The following is a 13,008-nucleotide window of genomic DNA, read 5'->3' as shown; positions in this document are numbered from 1 at the left end:
CTTGGGTACAGGTGCAGCGCCTTCCTCTTTCTCAAAGCTTCATCAATTTGCACATGAATGTGGGTGCAGTAAAGGGTCTGCTCAACATTTTTCTAACCCCTACTGCAAGACTGTCAGCACTGCGCGGAATGTCACCGTACCAGTTTGTTTGGCCACATTCTCCTGATGTGTATGTGACAGAAACAGTGCTGAATGAATGCCTCGCATACTATGGGGACAAAACAAGCGACCTGTGGGGGTTGGGTAGTGTTCAGGATGCCAACCTCTTTTTTTTTTTCTGAACGACTTATGCAAAAATCATGGACTGACAACTTTTATTTCTCACATGAAAACGGCAGTAAATGATACAAGATTATGGTTACTGCACCTACACCTCAGACTGCAGAAGCAGCATTCACAAAGAACTGTAAAATAATAGGTTTTTTATGATCAGATGAAATGTGCATATGGAGTCTTGTGCTCACCCTGTGGCCTCTGGCTCCACTCTTCCATCCATGTACAGGGCAGTTCATTCTGCTTGGTAGATAATTGGGATTGGCTGGCAAATTTCTAATCTTAGCTGTTGAGGATCCACTGTGTCTACATATTTGACTTCTCCGAAAAGCATTATCTTAGTAGGCTTTCCTGGTCTTTATCCTTTAAACCCTGTACAGGGATGTGCTTCTCTGCAGGGGAACCACCAGGCCTCTACCTCTTGGAGTAGCCTCTGTTCAGTTCACTGCTAACCCATGATGTTATCGGCCGATATTCATGATTTTCTAAGTTATCGGTGTCAGCATCTAACCTTGCCGATAATGCGTCCAGCGCGCTATCACAGAACATGAGCGCGCTGCTGTTAGCGCGCCATGTTCTCTCAGCAGCATAGGGGAGAAGGAGTCACTCTCTCCTTCCCCCCTGTGCCGCGCTGTCAATGAGGAGAGATGGGAGGAGGAGGGGCGGGCGCACTGAAAGTTAATGTCTAATACAAACACAGGAGTCGGTGCCCAGCCTATATGACAGGAAGCTGCGATCAGCAGCAGTTAACCCCTCAGGTGCCGCACCTGAGGGGTTAACTGCTGCCGCTGATCGCAGCTCCCTGTCAGAGGCAGGGTGCCGGCTGTGTGATTCTGCCGCCGACACACCCGCCTCCTGTGCAGTGTGCCCTCCCCAGTACCGGCCACATGGTTAGGTTTCTGCATGCAGTTTTGGAAGACAAAAGTGGATCATAAAAGGAATTGGATCATGAAAGGAGAGAAAAGTATAAGGCCCCTTTCACATGGGCGAGTATTCCGCGCGGATGCGATGCGTGAGTTGAACGCATTGCACCCGCACTGAATACCGACCCATTTATTTCTATGGGGCTGTTCACATGAGCGGTGATTTTCACGTATCACTTGTGCGTTGCGTGAAAATCGCAGCAAGCTCTATATTGTGCGTTTTTCACGCAACGCAGGCCCCATAGAAGTGAATGGGGTTGCGTGAAAATCGCAAGCATCCGCAAGCAAGTGCGGATGCTTAGCGATTTTCACGCACGGTTGCTAGGAGACTATCGGGATGGAGACCCGATCATTAATATTTTCCCTTATAACATGGTTACAAGGGAAAATAATAGCATTCTGAATACAGAATGCATAGTAAAATAGCACTGGAGGGGTTAAAAAAAATATATAATAATTTAACTCACCTTAGTCCACTTGATCGCTCTGCCCGGCATCTCCTTCTGTCTCCTTTGCTGAACAGGACCTGTGGTGAGCATTCATTACAGGTAAAGGGCCTGTGGTGACGTCACTCCGGTCATCACATGATCCATCACATGATCCTTTACCATGGTGATGGATCATGTGATGGATCATGTGATGACCGGAGTGACGTCACCACAGGTCCTGTTCAGCAAAGGAGACAGAAGGAGATGCCGGGCAGCGTGATCAAGTGGACTAAGGTGAGTTAAATTATTATAATTTTTTTTAACCCCTCCAGCGCTATTTTACTATGCATTCTGTATTCAGAATGCTATTATTTTCCCTTATAACCATGTTATAAGGGAAAATAATACAATCTACACAACTCCGATCCCAAGCCCGAACTTCTGTGAAGAAGTTCGGGTTTGGGTACCAAACATGCACGATTTTTCTCACGCGAGTGCAAAACGCATTACAATGTTTTGCACTCGCGCGGAAAAATCGCGCGTGTTCCCGCAACGCACCCGCACATTTTCCCGCAATGCCCGTCTGAAAGAGGCCTTAAGGACAGATATGACTTCTCTTTTTTGAATTCACCCCTGGTTTTTGCTTCCAAAACTGCATCAGGAAACCTGACTCTGTAGCCGTACCCTAAAGAAGGCCCAGATGTCTAGCACTTGAGGGTCCAATTAAGGTCTAATCAATCTCCCATGGTCCTTTCAACACTAAAGGTACGACCACACGGTCAGGTTTCCTGATGTAGTTTTGGAAGCCAAAATCAGGAGTGGCTCATAAAAGAAGAGAAAGTATTAAGAACAGATATGACATCTCTTTTTTGAATTCACTCCTGGTTTTAGCTTCCAAAACTGCATCAGGAAACCTGACGGTGAGGTCATACCCTAATGATGCCCATGATGTCTAGCACCTGAGGCTCATCAGTTGTCCAATTAGGACTTTATAATAGTACTTTTTAACTGCATCTTAGCACACTAATCTCCCATGCCACACAGTCAGGTTTCCTGATGCGGTTTTGGAAGCCTATATCAGGAGAGGATCATAAAAGAAGAGAAAGTATAAAGGACAGATACGACTTTTGTGAATCCACTCCTGGCTTTGGTTTCCAAAACTACATCAGGAAACCTGAACGCATATAACCTACTTTACAGCAGGCTTTACAGTAACTTTTACAATTTTTTTATTTTTTTGCTGTTTCATTGTGGACTAAGGTCAAAGGGGGTTTCCTGGCTCCCTGCCAATCAGCTGTATGAAGAGAAAGCACGCGCTGTGCTATGTCGACAACGAGCAGGAAGAGAGACAGATCGGACCTCCGCCAATATGATATTGATGACCTATCCTGAGGATAGGTCATCAGTATTAAATGCCTGAAAACTCCTTTAGGCAAGAACTTTGCAAGCCACTGCTTCTTTTTGAAGATAAGTGTTTAATTATTTAATTCGAAATGCTCAAATGTTGTCCTGTTGCAAGTATCATGCTGAGGAACAATGTACAATAGAGGTCTTCTTACTGACTGACTATTCCACCTCGTTTGCAACTCTGACGGCTTTTTACTATGAAGACAAGAGAGAAGATAAACAGACTCAGGTATTCTGTGTTCTCGGCCCACAAAAACTTGTTCTTCACGATCATCATGTTCAGCAAGATTAGGTATAGGAATAAAGGTGACACTATCCACAACAGAGGGGCAGTTCTGGTAAAAATAAAACTTAACTTTTAATAAATCGTATCTAAAAAAAAAAGGTACCAATGCACAATAAACACAAAAAATGGAACAATCTTACCGGTATGCTGATGACTCAATTCGCGCATGGATACCGGGCTTGTTGGGTGGATGCCGCTGACGGAGATAAGGGGGATTTGGGATGATACAGTGCACGTATCCTATCCCTAACTTGCCCTTTCAGGTCTATTTCACCCTAATGACCTCCTAATACGGAGTCATCGGCCTGACAAGAGTGGTCCTGCCGGAACCTTACCCTGTTATAGGTCCCTGGAAAAACCCTGTTTAGGGGAGGGGAATGAAAGGATTACCTATCAATGTTCTACCTATTCTAAACCTCAAACTTGACAAAATAAAAAAGTGTCAAAGATATTCTTCAAAAAAAGTCCCAACTCGTTTCATCTAGTTTGATTCCCCCAGACTCATCAGGGGACAGGGGGAAAAAAATGAAAAAGTAAAGAAAACAATCAGTGACCACCACAGTTGCAGTCCCGTGTCACTGTAACACTGAGGGAGGGCCAGTGAATGCCCTACTACCTCTAAGGCCCCTTGCAGACAAGCGTTCCTCCTGCAGCGAGTCCGCATCGCAGCTCCCGGCCTGACCTCCCAGCACTGACGGGGGATTCACATAGCATTATATTGATTTATGATGCTATGTAACCCTTACAGTTCTGGAATGTATTGGATAACGCTGGCAGCATTATGCCATGTGACCCCCGGCAGCGCTGGGAGGTCAGGCCGGGAGCTGCGTTGCGGACTCGCTGCGGGAGGAACGCTCGTCTGCAAGGGGCCTAAGTGTATTACATGTGGCCGCGTGACAGGTTCACAGGTGTAAGGTGTATTTCCATATCTGGTGGCTGTAACAATGTAGTTTGATTTTGATTGTGTGCCCTTTGATATGCTGAGCATAGAACTTTATCAGGGTAGCCCCTCTCATGGAAACGCGTTCTTAAGCACTTAGCTTGGCCCACAAAATCCTGTTCTTCCGAACAGTTTCGTTGGAGTCTAAGATACTGCCCTGTCCGTATGCCTCGTTTTTATGGAATAGGGTGATTGCTCTCCCATCTTAGTAGGGAGTTTGTGGCCGTAGGTTTCCCATAAATGGTAGTTGCAAGCTTGCCTAGATCTGATCTTTTTAAACATATATCCAGGAAAGGGAGTTGATCGTTTGCAATTTCAAATGTGAATTTTAGATTGATTGAGCAAACTCACAAACAGTTTCTCTGGACCCACTCCAGATGACGAAAATGGGGTGTCTTTACTCCGTAATCCCGCCATTATGTAATGGAATGCCCGCAAATGAAAGGGTGGTTTTATCCTGTATTCCCTTCCCTGCATCATAGCCTGAAGAAATTTGGCTTATAGCACGATCACTATGATGTCTAAGAGGAAGCTATATATAAGGCTCTAAGGCTTGAGGTACCATACCTTAGGCAAAAAGGCTCAGAAGGGGAGGTATGCGTCGTCTCCGTGTCTTCTGGCAATGTCACAGGAGGAGGGCAGTATGTTCCCATGGATCTCCTGGAAATGAGACACCTCCGGATGGGAACAATCCGGAACATTTAACAAGCGGGAAGGAGCAGCCTAGGGCTTCTAACGATTCCCGAAGCAGCAGGGGTACCTGTGTAACTAGACCTGTCAGGACTTACCATTTGTTTGGTCCTACCCTTGGTACCTATGGGTATATAACACCGGGTGTAGGCCATTGGTGTACAACGTCCATATATTGACAGTCCGTATAAGGGGGGAGAGAACAAGAGCTGTGAAAAGGCACACTTTAGTAAATTGCCACATTTTTTGTTAAGTGCAATGGTTAAGTGCAATCATTTGGAATAGTGCATAAATTCACATTGTGTAATACACACAATGGGCAGGATATCTTGAACATTACATAACATTTGTAAACTGGTTACAATGGCATAAATTATTAAATAGCATGACAATGAAGTGCAAGCTTTTATGTTGCAAACATTTGATAAAATCCTCTCCGGATTCAGGCGCCATCTGGATCACGGCCTTCTTCTTTGCTGGTGGAGTGACGTCAGCGACGGCCTCTGCGGGAACGGGTACAACGTCTACATCCATCCGGGCAGGTTCGTCGGCTTCCGCGGGTGCACTGTACACAGCGGAGGGATCCACGGCCTCCTGGTACTCGATTACCAGGTCTGGAACACCGCTATCAGGAATTGGGACTTCATCGATCACCTCAGGCATCTCCGGTAGCTCAGGTAGGCTAGATGCAGCAGGGATCTGACGCGCAGGGATATCCACGGCCTCCTGTCGGGCAGCAAGAGCTGAGGGTCCGCGTCTCTGTATTAGCTGAGAGACCCGGATCTCCATAGGCTGTGCTGGGTACACATCTTCTCCATCAATGGCCATGGCATTCCATCTGGGTCGTGGATAGGCCATCTTCACTGTGCTCCGGCACACGCTGATTGCTAACACTAAAGGAGGGTCACAGAGGGCGGAGTTTTTAGCACCTCTGGCCTGATCATAGATAAGTCCATAGAGGGTGTTCTCCAAGTTTCCCGCTCCTGAAGGGGCGTATTCGATATCTTTGCGCTTTTCCTGAGGGGGTGTAGTCATATTTTCCCGCTTCTGGAGGGCGTATTCCATCTTTTTCGCGCTCCTGGGAGGGCGTTTCTTGATTTCTTTGTCTTTCAGAATGAAGATGCAGCGCCATCTTGGAGCGAATATGGTGAATCTCCACAATGACGAATTAACACTTTGTGTGCAGCAGCGCACGTGCAGCGCTTTCCTTGGCACAGCAATGCAAGTAAGACAATCACTTTTTAAGCGATTTCTGTACAATCTTCAGGCCTGATTGTTATACTGTGTAGCATGTGGTTTAAGTCCGTTTTTTGCTCAATTAGATGCGGTTCTGCTGTTTAGGGATGGACACACAATACAATCCTATCCTGTTCGTGACGCCACTTGATGCAATGAGCAGGACACTGAGTCATTGGGGCTGCTATGCAGTGAGTCAGATTTAGGTGTAACGAAGTTCGTGACACCAGTTGCAGTTGAAGATGCTGCTTTCTTTGTTCATCCAGCTGAGGTAAGGAACTCAGGCTGGGACTGTTGTTCTGAGCCTCAGCAAAGGCCTGAATCCTTGGTTGGGATCCCTGTTTCTGGGAGCTCCTATTCACACAGCCTACCCCAACAGGGGGGGGGGGGGGGGGGGGTCTGGTACACTGCCTAGAACTTTCTGTCCTCCCTCTGAAGTAGGATCTGGGAAAATTCCACTCCTCCTCAGATAGGGGAAAGCTAGCCTGGAATGGTCTATTCCAGTCTAGGTATACTAACTGGCTTTATTCTGCTACATACTGCTGCCACCTGCTGGTGTACATGAATATTACAGCATAAATACAATGCAACAGATCTGGAAAATACACATTGTAGAGGAAATGATGCAAACTTTTACCAGATGACATTATGCATATACCTAACATTATGAAGCAGGGGAACAGAAGTTTAGTGACATACTTCAGGATGTTACAGACGTTCTTCATAGATTCATACTGAGTCACCAGTGCGGGGCTGCTGGCTCCTTTCCCTACACTTTAGACTGGCATTAGATGGAGCTGCTAATTATATTTTAAGTGTGCCTCTTGCTAAACTCATACGGAGCTGCCCAGCAGCTCCACACTGGTGGCTCAGTGCGGAGCAATGGAGAAAGTGCTGGCCGGAGGTTCAGGGCCAAATGCTTGTAATCCTAGGCCCCAGATCTAGGTGCCTAGTGACGCCCCTGCTGTCCTTTATACTTTCTCTACTTTTATCATTCACTCCTGATTTTGGCTTCCAAAACTGCATCAGAAAAACTGATGTGCTTTCCAAATTTTTTGCTGCCACATAGAAACGAATGGGTCTGTGTGTGATCCACGAAAAAATGCAGATTGGACGCAGACAAAAAATACGGTCATGTGAATGCACCATTAGTTAAAGGACCATGGGAGATTGATGTGTTAAGATGAGGTAAAAAGGTACAATTATAAGGTCCTAATCATTCATAGTTGAATTGGGTTTCTCCAGCTATGTATCGTATGTGTCTGTAGATAGACCAATGATAGACAACTGATGGTCAGGAGCCTCATTAGGCCCACAGGTGCTAGAAATTAAGGGCTTCGTTAGACCTCTATTAGACCCTTAGGTGCTAGCCATCAGGCACATCATTAGACTAGTGATGGGCAACTCGTGGTCAGGGGCTTCATTAGACCTCGAGGTGCTAGACAGTAGTAGTAGTGCTTATTTTATGCTTATACTAGCATTTTATATTGGTCTCATGTCATAGTGACGGTCCGTACCCCCACTGCCCACTCCTCCTGGTCGGTACAGCCTCTGGAGAGCTCACCTGCCCTCTCTAGCAGTCTTGGGTCACTGGAGACTTGCTGCCTCCTCCCAGTGGTCCTAGCCAATAGGGCAGTGCTGAACACTCCACTCCATGCAGGCTGAGGTCTGTCTTTTGCCTTCAGTGCCTCAAACTGCCCATGGGGTGCACGCACATGCGCTTCCTCTGGCTTTTAAAAAAGGAAGGAGACCGCCGGGCAGATGGGTAATCTACCTTCTCTTTATTGCACATGTACAGAGCATAATCCCTCAATGACCTTAGGGACTCACAGAAGTACATAGAAGACTCTGGCTGCAATGGCACTGCCCTCGTTGCAACTAGGGGTTAATTTACATATGATAAAAAGTCTTTTTTCCTAGTATTGAGGGGACACATGGAGATTAGTTTTTGAACAGGACAGGTTTGCAATCCCTTACTACTTAAATTAGGCTACTTTTAGCCCGCCTGCCTCTCGCCATGCGCTGCCGTGCTGTCGCCGGAACTCTGCCCCCGTCCCCATTATAGTCAATGGGGACAGAGCGGGAGTCCGGGGGCACACGTGAACTAGCGGCAGGACAGATCCGACATTCTGTTCACCCGCCGGAACAGCCTGCCGGAGTCCCCTGCCGCTAATGTGAAAGTACCCTTATTGATTACAAAAAGTGAGGGGAATGCTAAAAACATAAAACAAAAAATCTATGTGAGTGTGGTTGCTCATTACTATTGCCCATTTATATTTAGAATGTGCTCAATTCAATAGGCGACATCTTAGGCTCCTGAGGAGACATCAGTCAGATGTAAAAACGCGTCGAGCTATAGGAAATAGTAGATGTTTAGCGAGTTCGAGTTTGTGAGGGCAACTTTTCATTGACGGCTGCTGTAGCTAATTGCCAGCTGTGAAACTGCAGCGTGAGTGGCTTATTAGCTTGTTGCTCTTTTTGTTAATGAGGGTAAACTGAGCATAACAACAGCAGTCCACACTGAAATTGTTTTGTTTAGTTTTGTTGAATATTGCTCTTAGACGTTAGGGTGGTAAATAATTACACCCTCCAAAGTATCTCACGTCCTTTTTCAATATTGTTGCAACATTTTTTGGTTATTCAATCTGAGGGGCAGGAGCTTAGAGGTGGAATTAATCCCTGTCACCTCTGGGCCGTGACTAAATGATCCCCAGTTTGAATCGAAATATGAACTAACACTGGGATTTTATTCACCTATCTTTATTTTGATTAATAATGAAAGATTTTTTGTTTTGTGTTTTAGCATTCCCCTCGCTTTTTGTAATGGACACATGGAGATGCCAAAGGTGACATGGGACTCTGCTTACAAGCCAGGATGGACAGCTGCCGACAGTTTGACATAGTGGTAAGTGGTGACAGATGCCTTTAAAGGGGTTTCTTCAAGAGTATAAAATGTCCCCTCATGTGCCGGGCATCCCACATGGAATATACTTACCCCGGTCTCCGCTCCTGTTCCCCGTACTGCTGCTGCTTTTCCCTGCATACCGATAAAAAATCCGGTGTCGGGGGGGGGGGGGGGGGGGCAGCAGCCAATGGCAGGCAGGGCCGGGGACAAGCCTCCCTAGCATCGCTGGTGATGCTACAGGGACTCGTCCCCGTCCCCGTCTGCCATTGGCTGCTCCCCCCGACACTGGATGTTTTCATTGGTGTGCAGGGAGAAGCAGCAGCGGCGGTGCGTAGGGTGGCCAGACGTCCGGTTTTAGGCTGGACAGTCCAGTTTTCTGTCTCCCTGTCCTCCGTCCGGCGCAGAGGTCCGGCTTTCTGAGGTGAAGCCAGTGGCCACCCTAGCGGTGCAAGGACCAGGAGCGGCGCCGGGAGTGGGGACCAGGGTAAGTATATTCCATGTGGGGTGCCCGGGACATGAGGGGAAATTTTATACTCTTGGAGAACCTCTTTAGGAATATCTCTGTACTTTGCTCCACTCAGCTTCCCCCCAACTCTGACCATTCTCCCTGTCCCAGCCACCGAAAAACACCCCCACAGCATGATGCTGCCACCACCATGCTTCACTGTAGGGATGATATTGGGCAGGTGATGAGCAGTGTCTGGTTTTCTCCAGACATGACACTTAGACTTGAGGTCAAAAAGTTCAATCTTGATTTCATCAGATCAGGGAATCTTATTTCAGTTGTCAGAACTATTGGGTATAAATATTCTGACACAGTCTGAGAGCCCTTTGGATGCTGTTCTGCAAAATCCTGGTAGCTTTCATGTGTCGTTTACTGAGGAGAGGTTTCTTTCTGGCCTCTCTGCCATAAAGCCCAGATTGGCGGAGTGCTGCAGTGATGGTAGACCTTCTGAAAGTTTATCCCGTCTGCACACAGGATCTTTGGAGCTCAGCCAGAGTAACCATTACGGTATGTTCTTGGTCACCTCTCTTACCAATGCCTAAGACCCCCCTCCCGCCGATTACTTTATTTGGTGGAGCAGCCGGCTCTAAGAATCTTGGTTGATCCAAACTTCTTCCATTTAAGAAATATAGAGACCAGTGTGCTCTAGGGATCTTTTTCAGTGCAGCAGAATTTTTTTGTACTCTTCTCCAGACCTGTGCCTCCTCACAATCCTGTCTCTGAACTCTACAGACAGTTCTTTCCTCCTCATAGCTTGTTTTTTTTGCTCTGATATGCATTGTCAGCTGTGAGATCTTATATAGGCAGGGCTGTGTCTTTCCAAATCATGTCCAATCCACGGAATTTACCACAGGTGGACTCCAATGAAAGTGTAGAAACATCTCAAAGATGATCAAGAGAAATGAGAAGCCCCCAGAGCTTAATTTCATGTGTCATAGCAAAGGGTCTGAATACTTATATCCATTAGCCAGATTTAAGATTTTCCTTTTTAATAAATTAGCAGAAATTTGAAAAATTCTGTTCTTACTTTCTTATTATCATTAATTTCTTAACTTATTTTAGCACAAGGCTGCGAAATAACAAAATGGGAAAAAAAAAATGAAAGGGTCTGATGATTTTCCGAACGCTTTGTACACATAGGGAACTGCTGTTTAGGTCATTGCCTAATATTTATGTAGCATATGTGATATTTCTTAAAATCGCTTTGCATTACTGTGATTGTGTTTACATTTTTTGCTTCAAAACTGAAATATTGTCTGATATTGCTGCACCTATAGCGGCTGCTTACAGAATGTCTCATCCGCACTGGACATCCACATTGCATTGCTAAGCATCCTTCATTAGCGTATGTCCATGTTATTTCTTGTCTATCATTCCGCCTTCCGCTTCCTTGTTTTCTCGCTTCCCCCTGTTATGATTTTTGTCGCCAGCCTGATCAGTTGTTCTAGAGAAGCAGAGAGAGAGACATAGAGAAAACGAGAGAGGAGGCGCCTGTGTCACAATAAAAGTCCCATTTGTCTGTATAGCCCTGCATCAAGCCTGACATTCCCCAAGACTCAGGAAGGAGTCAGAGGTGCATCAATGTGAGGAGAGACGAGGAGGAGGAATATAAAGGAGACGGGGAAGGAAGAGGCCTGAAGCGGCTGATAACAATGCTCCTGTCATAGCATATAATAGTACCGGGAGCGTAACCATGACATGTTTGGATGGCAGAGTTTTTTCCGTAATACCTAAAATACACAAATGTGTTGTCATGAATCAAAGCCAGGTAATAAAAACATACACAATATCATATTTATAATGCATTATAGAGTTGGGGAGATTCTTGAAAAGTGTCTAAAAGAAAGGCCGTCTTTGTTGCCTATGGCAACCAATCACAGCACAGCTTTTATTTCTCTTAGTGCTGTTAAAAAATGAAAGCCGTGCTGTAATTGGTTGCTATCAGTGTTGAGCAAAGCGAGCTTCAGATGCTTCACCTGAAGTCGCTTTGTTCAAAACTTCGGAATAATACTGTACGGAGATTCGTCTCCGTACAGTATTAGAATGTATGGGCTCCGGTGAGCCGAATTTAGTTATTCACGAAGTCTTGCATGACTTCGTTGAATAACTTCGGTAGTTGATTTTTAAAGACTCTCATCCAGTTAAGCCAGTGCTCTCTGCTATGCACTGATGGGGGTCAATCACCCCAAAACAGCTGTCTTAAAGGGAACCTGTCACCTCCAACAAACATCCCAAACCGGCAGCAGTACCTTAGAGTAGCCAGCAGCATGTTTGTAACGATCCTTTTCTTCCTGCAGGCAGTTAAGCAGAAGCTGTAAAAACGTTCTTTAATCCCCTGCCGGCGCGCTTCTCTAGTCAGGCTTGAAGTCACGGAGGCAGCGGCCACCTTGCTTCAAGTCACGGTAACCACGCCCCCTTCCCTGCCCCTTCACTGTGACTGACAGCCGGCAGTTTGGCAAAGCCAGCCGAACTGTCGTTCATAAGCGCTGTCAATCACAGCGAAGGGGCAGGGAAGGGGGCGTGGTTACCATGACTTGAAGCAAGGTGGCCGCTGCCTCCGTGACTTCAAGTCTGACTAGAGAAGCGCGCCGGCAGGGGATTAACGAACGTTTTTACAGCTTCTGCTTCTCTACCTGCAGGAAGAAAATGATTGTTACAAACATGCTGCTGTCTACTCTAAGGTATTGCTGCCGACTTGGGATGTTTGTTGGAGTTGACAGGTTCCCTTTAAGTCATGTTTCGAGGCCTGTTTAAAATGTCAAACTTTAACTTATGGGATAGAGGCAGAGCATGCTGTGATAGCTTCCATATTTAAAGGGGTTCTCCAGGAATTAAGAAAATGAAAATACTTAAATATTACTTTATTATAAATACAGTTGCAAGAAAAAGTATGTGAACCCTTTGGAATGATATGGATTTCTGCACAAATTGGTCATAAAATGTGATCTGATCTTCATCTAAGTCACAACAATAGACAATCACAGTCTGCTTAAACTAATAACACACAAAGAATTAAATGTTACCATGTTTTTATTGAACACACCATGTAAACATTCACAGTGCAGGTGGAAAAAGTATGTGAACCCTTGGATTTAATAACTGGTTGAACCTCCTTTGGCAGCAATAACTTCAACCAAACATTTCCTGTAGTTGCAGATCAGACGTGCACAACGGTCAGGAGTAATTCTTGACCAATTACAGAACTGTTTCAGTTCAGCAATATACTTGGGATGTCTGGTGTGAATCGCTTTCTTGAGGTCATGCCACAGCATCTCAATCTGGTTGAGGTCAGGACTCTGACTGGGCCACTCCAGAAGGCGTATTTTCTTCCATTTAATCTATTTTGTTGTTGATTTACTTCTATGCTTTGGGTCGCTGTCCTGTTGCAACATCCATCTTCTGTTGAGCTTCAGCT

This window comes from Bufo bufo, chromosome 1, assembly GCF_905171765.1.
Source record: "Bufo bufo chromosome 1, aBufBuf1.1, whole genome shotgun sequence".
NCBI classification, from domain to species: domain Eukaryota; kingdom Metazoa; phylum Chordata; class Amphibia; order Anura; family Bufonidae; genus Bufo; species Bufo bufo.
Note: the sequence above shows the minus strand (reverse complement) of the source record.